Source organism: Eulemur rufifrons, chromosome 24 (assembly GCF_041146395.1).
Source record: "Eulemur rufifrons isolate Redbay chromosome 24, OSU_ERuf_1, whole genome shotgun sequence".
In the NCBI taxonomy this organism is placed as follows: domain Eukaryota; kingdom Metazoa; phylum Chordata; class Mammalia; order Primates; family Lemuridae; genus Eulemur; species Eulemur rufifrons.
In genome coordinates this window covers 221,736-231,346 of record NC_091006.1, presented here as the reverse complement: position 1 = coordinate 231,346, position 9,611 = coordinate 221,736, and the positions used below count along the sequence as shown (strand labels likewise).

The 9,611-nt window shown below is 36.9% G+C and overlaps 1 non-coding gene across 1 annotated transcript; it reads left to right on the top strand.

The window, feature by feature from the left end:
- The first annotated feature begins 928 nt into the window (after nucleotides 1-928).
- LOC138375218 (U1 spliceosomal RNA) lies at nucleotides 929-1,088 on the top strand. The gene has a single exon (XR_011231468.1). It is a non-coding gene; the product is annotated as a U1 spliceosomal RNA (small nuclear RNA).
- Nucleotides 1,089-9,611: the final 8,523 nt, after the last annotated feature.

Below are 9,611 nucleotides of genomic sequence, written 5' to 3'. Positions count from 1 at the left end.
GAAGTGATACAGCCCAACCAGCTGCTTTCTGATCTCATATGTTAAAAACAATTACATAGGAAAGAAATTCACTCTTTAATGCGTTAACATTTTAAGTGAGTGATAACGTGCTATTCTCTTTCACTTAACTGAAATTTTCATGGCAGTTTCACACATATAATTCTCTCTCCCCTGCAATCTTATTAGCATTATTCCCATGAAACAACCAGAGAAATAAAGCAAAAGCATTTTAGTTAACTCAGCTTTAATACCTTTTCCTTATCTGCCATTGCTGCAAATACCAGACGAGCATAACTGCTCTATGTATTCAAAGTCTTTTAGTTGATTAAAGAAAGGAGTCTGCAGGAAATTCAAGCCTAGAAATTCATTTAGTTCTAGTTAGATCATAAGCATGAACAGAGGCCATTTATCCTGCAACATATCTTAAAATTTCTGTTTTTCTACTTGAATCTAATAATTTTTAGAATTAGCCTGTCTTGCTACAGGAAACAAATGCACTTGGCCAACCTCATTGTTTTCTTCCAGTCTTGTTCTCTTACTAAAGGGAGATCAGGAGATTCTTTATGGTAAATTTGGAGATACTTTTTGTCTAGACTTTAAATGTATGTGTATATGTTCATATGTGCTTAATATGATTGAATTCTAATGAAAGATTTTCAAATTTGAAGTACCTTTGCTTGTTTCTTCATATATATGAAACAAGAAAAAATAGTCAATACGTTTTTAAATGACTATTTAATAAGGTCAGAATCGTTATTCAATCCATTAATAAAGAGTTAGCAGTTATCTACTCTTTGAAAAGAAATGAGTTTCAAAGTGTAATTCAGAAACACCACAAGGTCTTGATTGACCTTGCCTCAAAAAATATGTCACGCTCCCCAGAATGTCCACATACGGAAATAGCTCCTTTAGTATTTACATGGATACTCTACTTACCTGGCAGGAAGATGCCATGGTCACGAGGGTTTCCCAGGGCAGGGCTTATCCATTGCACTCTGGGTGTGCTGACCCCTCTGCTGTCCCCAAACGTGGAAAACTCGACTGCATAATTTTTGGTAGTGTGGGAACTGCGTTCCAACTTTCCCCTGTGTTTTAAATTTTAAAAAAGTAATAATAATAATAATAATTCATAAATAAATAAAAACATGCAGATACTGAGAGTAGGTATATAATCATGGGAGCTTGACACGAAAACATATATTGTATTTCATTTACAAATAACGTATATATTTAGCATATCTAGGGAGAAGACTAAATGAATGACAGAGTGCTTTCCTTCAGAGTCTTGAGACCTGTCATCTTCATACTGTCCTCACCTGTGTCCACCAGCACCTAGCACAATGGCTGGCCCATATTTGGTCCACAGTTACTGTGGGAAGAATTGAAATATATGATTTAGGGTGGAGAGTAAATATTTGGAGATGTACAAACCAAATTCTCCAGGAATTTGGTCATCTAAGTACTTTTACCTTAAGACTTCAAGGAAGAATAATATTGGAGCTAATTCTCAAAGGGCAGGTGTGATTTGATCATGTGATTTGTTCATATGAACTATGTCAATACTATCTGGGCTCAGTCAGTAATGCTGATCGAGGCCAGAGCTGTAGACAGTGACACCAGGGGATTTTCTATCATTACCTTCTAAAATATGTTTATGAAGGTGCTCAGAATACCCTCAGGATTCTTTTATAAACTCCTAAAATTATAACAGGTATTAATTTATCCTAACACTTTCCTTATACTGGGTTATCTCTGGGTGTTAGGTCAGGGAATTTATTCCCTACTGTGTAAAGTGTTATTTCTATTACTTGTCTGAAAGCTACTATGACAGTGTTACATCGTCTCGCTTGGAGCTTTACTGAGTTCTCACTCCTCAGATTTTACAGTAATGAGACCAGACCCACCATAGATCCCTGAAAGAAATACATTGTTAGCACTTCTTTATCCCTTAAAGTATCTCATCATTTCTAACCTCTATGACTATATATGAAAAAGCATTCCATCCAACTTAATTCAACTGTGTTTTTTGGTGTTTTCTAAATTCATTTTTAAGTTTTTGTTATAGAGCCCCAGAAAAAGGATTTTTAGTGATTTTTAGCAAATCATGGCTTATAATTCCCATCAGAGTATATCAAAAGCTCTTGAAGATGAGGAAAGTATGGCATTGCTTTATAAAATTTGGTCATTTTCCTCCATTTTTCCTAGGCCATGTTGCTGCTGCTTCTTTATGTTTCAACAATAAACATATTTGCAACTTTATATCTTGTCAGTCCATGCCAATTTTTATATAGGACACCGAATTTTCCAAGTAAAAATTAAAATATCTTAGTTAACCAACCAGATATTTTATCCATAATGATTGGAACAATTCAGGTAACTGTATTTTTACCCTTTTACTTTGAAAGTGTAGTTCATCCAGGATGTTCATCAGCACCACTGGATTGCCTTGTAAGCCCGGTCAAGGTATTCATCACCTGGTAATTTAATGAGTAAAGCCAGCACACCAACATAGGTTTAGGTGATGTCTGTGAAGTGTTTGAGCTCAGTGGGAAAGGACACGCTGTAAAGGCAACACTATTTTATTTTCCCACCTTATGAACACATTGTGAAATTGACCCTAAAGGGTCTATTTTTGGATCCTATGCATGTCCTTGTACTTCGATCACTGACTTCATGTGCAAGATCTCAGAGTCACGGTCTGCGTGGGGTAGGTTCACAGTGAAGCCTTTGAAGCTCAGTGGGTTGGACCCCCAAATCCAGACTCTGCTACTTACCATAAAACCTGAATGAGTTCCTCACATTTTCTGAAGTTGACTGCTTCTTTCTTCATTCTTCTCCCTCCTTCCATTGGTCCTCCACTCTCCTCCTCCTCTGCCTTTGAGGTAACAGAATTTTTGATGGGGTTGCATTTAGTGATATTTTAAAAAGTTACTTTCTAATTTTTAGGATGAGGAGTCTATGATTCAATGATGTTCCCAGAATCACTTGTCTGATTATTACAGAACCCAGACTCATTACTTTCCCCCTCTGCTTGTTTCTCAAAATAAGTATTCTCTCTCTCTCTCTTCCTGCCTTTCTCCCTACCCCCCCTTCCCTCTCTCTCTCTCTCTCTCTCTCTCTCTGTCTCACACACACACACATATCTACAACAGCATCATAGAGGGGAAGATGAATCATTAAAGGACTCTTCCATAAAGGACTCTTCAAGAGGTTTCCTGTTTTACCTTAATATTGATGATAATGGTGTATTGCCTGAGTATGCATATTTGTAGAAAGTTCTCAAGATCTTTTGCTTTAGAAGAAAACTACCTTTCTTACCTCAAACGCCTGTCCTCATTCTGTAATATTTAGCAGCATAATTGAATGGATGTCTGTTTGTCCTTTCCAAAGCTTGGAGCCTGGGACAATTGCCCTAGTTTGCTGGATCTCAGGGGAAGCTCCTCAAAGTATTTATGTAACCCAAAAACTTCAAAATTAGAGGGTTTGTTAATTTTATTTTGTTGTAGTTTAGAGAAAATAGACATTCACAAAGTTTCTAAAGAATAAAATTAATAGCACTGACAGATACTCTGTTTGTATCTCTACAGAACGTTGCATATCTAATAAGTAAATTCATTAGCATATCCATTGTGGATAATGGTGATTAATCTTGTTAAAGATATGTTTGTTTTCTCCCCTTAACATGAATTTTCAAACATGCCCCTTTGTCAGTAGGAAGTAGCTTTGAATTTACTTTTCTTTTCTTTCTTTCTTTTTTTTTTTTTACTGCAGCCATTTAGAGGATGTTTGTAAGAACATAATAATCTATTCTTTTTGTGTGTCAATTCTCAATTGGTTAGTGTTGTAGTAAATTGAAGATTTAAGTGGGTGGATAAGCATATTTAATTAATATCAGTTATTATTTCTAAGATATTCTGAGGTATTGAGCTGCCACCTGGATATTTTTATAGCCTAACAAAGATAATTTATTTTTTTTAATTTCAGCTTATTATGGGGGTACAAAAGTTCAGATTACATATGTTGCCCATGTACCGCCTATCCCCCCAAGTCAGAGCTCCAAGCGTGTCCATTCCCCAGACAGTGCACACTGCACTCCTCATGTAGGCATACACCCGTCCCCTCCCCCCACCCCATCTCAGTCTGATATCCAATTGGTATCATTCCCAAATGTGCATTTAAGTGATGATCAGGGAAACCAATTTTCTGGTGAGTACATGTGATGCTTGTTTTTCCATTCTTGGGATACTTCACTTAATATAATGGATTCCAAGTCTCTCCAGGAGAACCATAGAGATGTCGTATCTCTGTTATTTCTTATAGCTGAGTAATACTCCATGGTATATATATATACCACAATTTACTAATCCATTCATGAATTGATGGGCATTTGGGTTGTTTCCATATCTTTGAGATTGTGAATTGTGCTGCTATAAACATTTGGGTACAGGTGTCTTTGTCCTAGAATGACCTTTGTTACTTTGGGTAGATGCCCAATAATGGGATTGCTGGATCGAATGGTAGGTCTACTTGCATCTGTTTAAGGTATCTCCATATTGTTTTCCACAGGGGTTGCACTAGTTTACAGTCCCACCAACAGTGTATGAGTGTTCCTGTCTCTCCGCATCCACACCAACATGTATTGTTTGGGAACTTTTTGATGAAGGCCATTCTCACTGGAGTTAAGTGGTATCTCATTGTGCTTTTGATTTGCGTTTCCCTGATGATTAGAGATGTTGAACATTTTTTCATATGCTTGTTAGCCATTTTTATATCTTCTTTTGAAAAATTTCTATTCATGTCTTTTGCCCACTCTTTGATAGGGTTGTTTGATTTTTTCTTACTGATTTTCCTGAGTTCTAAATAGATTCTTGTTATCAGTCCTTTATCTGATGTGTAGTATGTGAAAATTTTTTCCCATTCTGTAGGTTGTCTGTTTATTCTTGTGACTGTTTCTTTGGCTGTGCAGAAACTTTCTAATTTGATCAGGTCCCATTCATTTATTTTTGTTGTTGCTGTGATTGCCTTAGGGGTCTTCCTCATCAATTCTTTGCCTAGGCTAATGTCTGTAAGAGTCTTTCCTACGTTTTCTTCTAGAATTCTAACAGTTTCCGACCTAAGGTTTAAGTCTGTTATCCACCGTGATTTGATTTTTGTGAGAGGTGAAAGCTGTGCGTCCTGTTTCAGTCTTCTACATGTGGCTATCCAATTTTCCCAGCACCATTTATTGAATAGGTATTCTTGTCCCAAGAGTATGTTTTTGTCTGCTTTGTCAAAGATTAGATATCTATATAAGGCTGGTTTTATATTTGGATTTTCTGTTCTGTGTTTCTGTTCTGTTCCACTGGTCTGTGTCCCTGCACTTGTGCCAATATCAGCCAGTTTTAAGAAACACAGCCTTGTAGGATAGTTTGAAGTCTGGCAAATTAATACTTCCCATTTTGTTTTTATTGCTTAAAATTGCTTTTGCTCTACGGGGTCTTCTCTGATTCCATACAAAGTTTATAATTATTTTTTCTATATCTGTGAAAAATGATGTTGGTAATTTAATAGGAATTGCATTGAATCTGTAGATCACTCTGGGTAGTATAGACATTTTAACAATGTTGATTCTTCCGATCCACGAGCATGGTATGGCTTTCCACCTATTTACATGTTCTGCTATTTCCTTCCTCAGTGTTTCATAATTCTCCCTATAGAAGTCCTTTACAAGGTCCTTTACATCTTTAGTTAAATATAGTCCTAGATATTTTATTTTCTTCGTTGCTATTTTAAAGGGTAAGGAGTCTTTAATTTGACTCTCTGATTGACTGTTATTGGCATATATGAATGCCTCTGATTTGTGTGTATTGATTCTGATAATTTAATTCAAACCTTAAGTGGTCCATTTCAAGTCAGATTGATAACATCAGTTACGTAGTCTCACATACTCTATTTGCGTTCAGAAAAATCTTTTCATTAGGTAAAGTCAGGAAAGAAGAATACACAGAGCCAGGTCATATGAGAGACTGAAAAGAACAGATGGAGGAGATTGGCTTTTCTGTGGCCAAGAACAAGGATGAGAAATGTCCCAGGAAGGATTGGCCCAGGGTTGTAACTGGAATGCTGATTGAAGTTATTTGTTTTCATGTGACAGACTGAAACACTAGGAACCATTGGGCATGGAGTCAGCAGATGTGTTAGCTCTTATACCACAGTTCCACATAAAATGTCATGGAAAACCTTTCCTGTCCCCACCCCTACCTTAGGAAAGCTTAGCCTCGACTAGAGGGGATGGTGTCTCAATTAGGAAACATTCTATGAAACATGACCAAAAAAAGAGGGAATAGGAAATAGAGGCATCGACAAGTCTAAATTATACTAGAATAGGAAAAGTCAGTACCTACCTGAACTTTAAGGTTAGTGTTCAATTAACTACTTGAAACAAACAAACAAACAAAAAACTGGAAAAACTTAACTTAGAATGTATCAAAAATACCCACACCATATTTCATTGTATATATTATATATTGCACATTTGGCTTATCCATTCATCTGTTGATGGACACTTGGGTTTTTTGTCTGTTTTAATATTCGGGTATCTGTATATCTTCTCCTCTCCCCACCACCCCCAATTTAGGATGTTAAAAATATGTTTGTCAGAATACTGGTACATTATTGGTTATATGTGTTGCTAAATTTCTCTTACTCTGCATCCAGCTTTTTCACTCTTTTGTTTTGGTGTCTTTTAAAAAGAACAGACTTTCATAACTCGTTCAGTTTTAACATTTTTTCTTTCTTTTTGACTAGAATTTTTATGTCTTGGTTAAGAAATCTTTGCTTGCCCCAATGTCATGGAGGTATACACCTGTCTTCTATAAGCTATGCAGTTTGACCTTCTATATTTTGACCTGTTATTCAGCTATAAAAAAACAATGAGGTTCTGATACATGTTGCAAACATAGATGAACCTTCAAAACATTATGCTAAGTGAAATAAGTAAGACACAAAAAAGGACAAATAGTATATGAGCTCACTTATAGGACGTACCTAGAATATGCAGTCATAGACATAGATGGTAGATTAGAGGTTAACAGTGGCTGGGGGAAGGAGAAATGGGAAGCTGTTGCTTCATGGTTGTAGAGTTTCTGTTTGAAGTGATGAAAAATTTTGGAAATAGATTGTGATGATGATTGAACAACATTGTGAATACAACTAATGCCACTGAATTGTACACTTAAAAATGGTTAAAATGGCAAATTTTATATTAAATGTATTTTACCACAATTTTTAAAAATTGATAATGAAATATACAAAAAAACATCGAATTGTGTACTTTAAATGGATGAGTTATATGGTATATGAATATCTCAGTAAAGATGTTATAAAAAAACATGAATACACCATATGGGAAAAGTGGTTCCTGGAACAGGCTTGGCACATAATAGGTTTGTTCATTTATCTGATACATAGGTGTTAAGCACTTACTGCTTTGCTAATAAGCTGGACATGCAGAAATGTGTATAGGAATCTCTACTAATGAGCCGGTCAGAATTCCCTTTGGCTGCCAACGTCTGCCAGATTTAACCATGGGCAGTGTAATTGGATCTGAACTAGCAACCCAGAAGCAATCTTTCAGTCCTTCCCCACCCGTGCACCAAGAAAAAATAGCAGATATCTTCTCTATCCCCATCTCACCAGGCTGTGTACCCAGGCCCAGTGCAAACAGGACTGTGCTCCTCCTGATCCAGAGAACCATGTTCACCTGGTCTAAGGGGATGGTGAAGCCTGGTCCAGGAAGAAGGCAGCCTATGGATCAGCATGTACAGTCATCACACCCAAGCGCACCTGGACACCTGCAGCTGCTCTGGGTTGCTGATCTGGGCAAAAGTCAGATCTAGGAGGGAAGATGCCAAGACAGAGTCAAAATGTGATTCATAACATAGTGGATCTGCACAATCCTTTGCAGCTTTCGTACTGCATGTTTCTGATGCAAACTCCATTGGTCGATCTTTTGGGATGTCACAATGCCATTATGAAAAAGAAACAAATGACAAGCAAGTAAAATCAAATTAAGAGTTAGTATATTGCCCTTCAAATATCATTTTATTCTGAAGTCTCTCCTCAGGCTATCATCCATTTAGACCAATCTATTGCAGAAGCTAAATCTCCCATACAGTGAAATGACAACTGATACTCAAAATGATTTATTTTCAAAGCAAACTTGTAGTTAGAACCTTTTAGTTGTTAGGCAGTCTGCTAGAGGTTGGGGGAATAAAGATATATAAGCTAGAATCCTGTTCTTGTTTTAGTAGAAGGGAAAAATAAACGTCAGAGGGGCAGTATCCTGGAAATGGATTAGGTGCCCTGGAATGCAGGGGAGAGATTGGTGAATCAACAGCAGCAGCCTTTGGGGAGGAAGGTTGCTCAAGCAGTCTTGAAGGATTGGTTGTAGTTCCTTAGGTAGACAAGGCCTCAGAAGAGGAAACAAAATGCATAGCACATAGGAAATGCTAAAAAGTGGAGTTTTTGTTAATGTAAATTGGAAGAGGTCAATAAATTAATTAAAGAATTGGATTTGAATTACCTAACTTTAAAATATTAATGCTGTAACTAACAATCTAGAGCTAAAACATTTATGGAAAATGTTCACCTGGGAGAGGGGTGTTTCACTTGAAAAGAAGTACTTTGTGCTTAGTTTATCAAAACGATGAATGATAGAGGTAGAAGGATGTTTAAGAGTCATGTGCTAATGATAGTGCTGACAGTTATAAAAGAAAGGTACTAAAAATAAGTACCTTTCTTTTATAACTGTCAGCACTATGTATACCATGGAATATTACTCAGCTATAAGAAATAATGAAGATACGACATCTCTATGGTTCTCCTGGAGAGAGTTGGAACCCATTATATTAAGTGAAGTATCCCAAGAATGGAAAAACAAGCATCACATGTACTCACCAGAAAATTGGTTTCCCTGATCATCACCTAAATACACATCTGGGAACGACACCAATCGGATACCAGACTGAGGTGGGGGGTGGGGGAGGGGATGGGTGTATGCCTACACAATCAGTGCATTGTGCACCGTTTGGGGAATGGTAACGCTTGAAGGTGCTGACTTGGGAAGGGGGGCTGGGGAAGGGAGGGATATATACCTACATGATGGGTGCAACGCGCACTATCTGGGGAACAGACACGCCTGGAGCTCTGACTTGGGGGGAAAGGCGGTACATGGGCAACGTATGTAACCTGCAATTCTGCATCCCCCATAACAATAAGATGAAATAAAAAAAAAAATAAAAAAAAATAAAAGAAAGGTGCTTATTTTTAAATAAAATATACACATAGAGATTATATTTGTTTAGGAATGTTTAAGATTTATATTTGGTCAGGAATGTCAGACTTTTTGGAGAATACGCCTATGTTAATAAAACTTCAGAAGGACAAGTACCATTTTATAGCTACTCTGAAACTCCCTAGCTCCAAATACTCCTTTTTGGCATTGAAATTTTTTATAGACCGATTTACTGAGATATAATTTGCACATTATAAAACTCATGTTTAGGTATACAGGTCAAGTTTTGACAAATATGAACAATTGTGTCACCACCATCAAAATCAAGATATGGAAT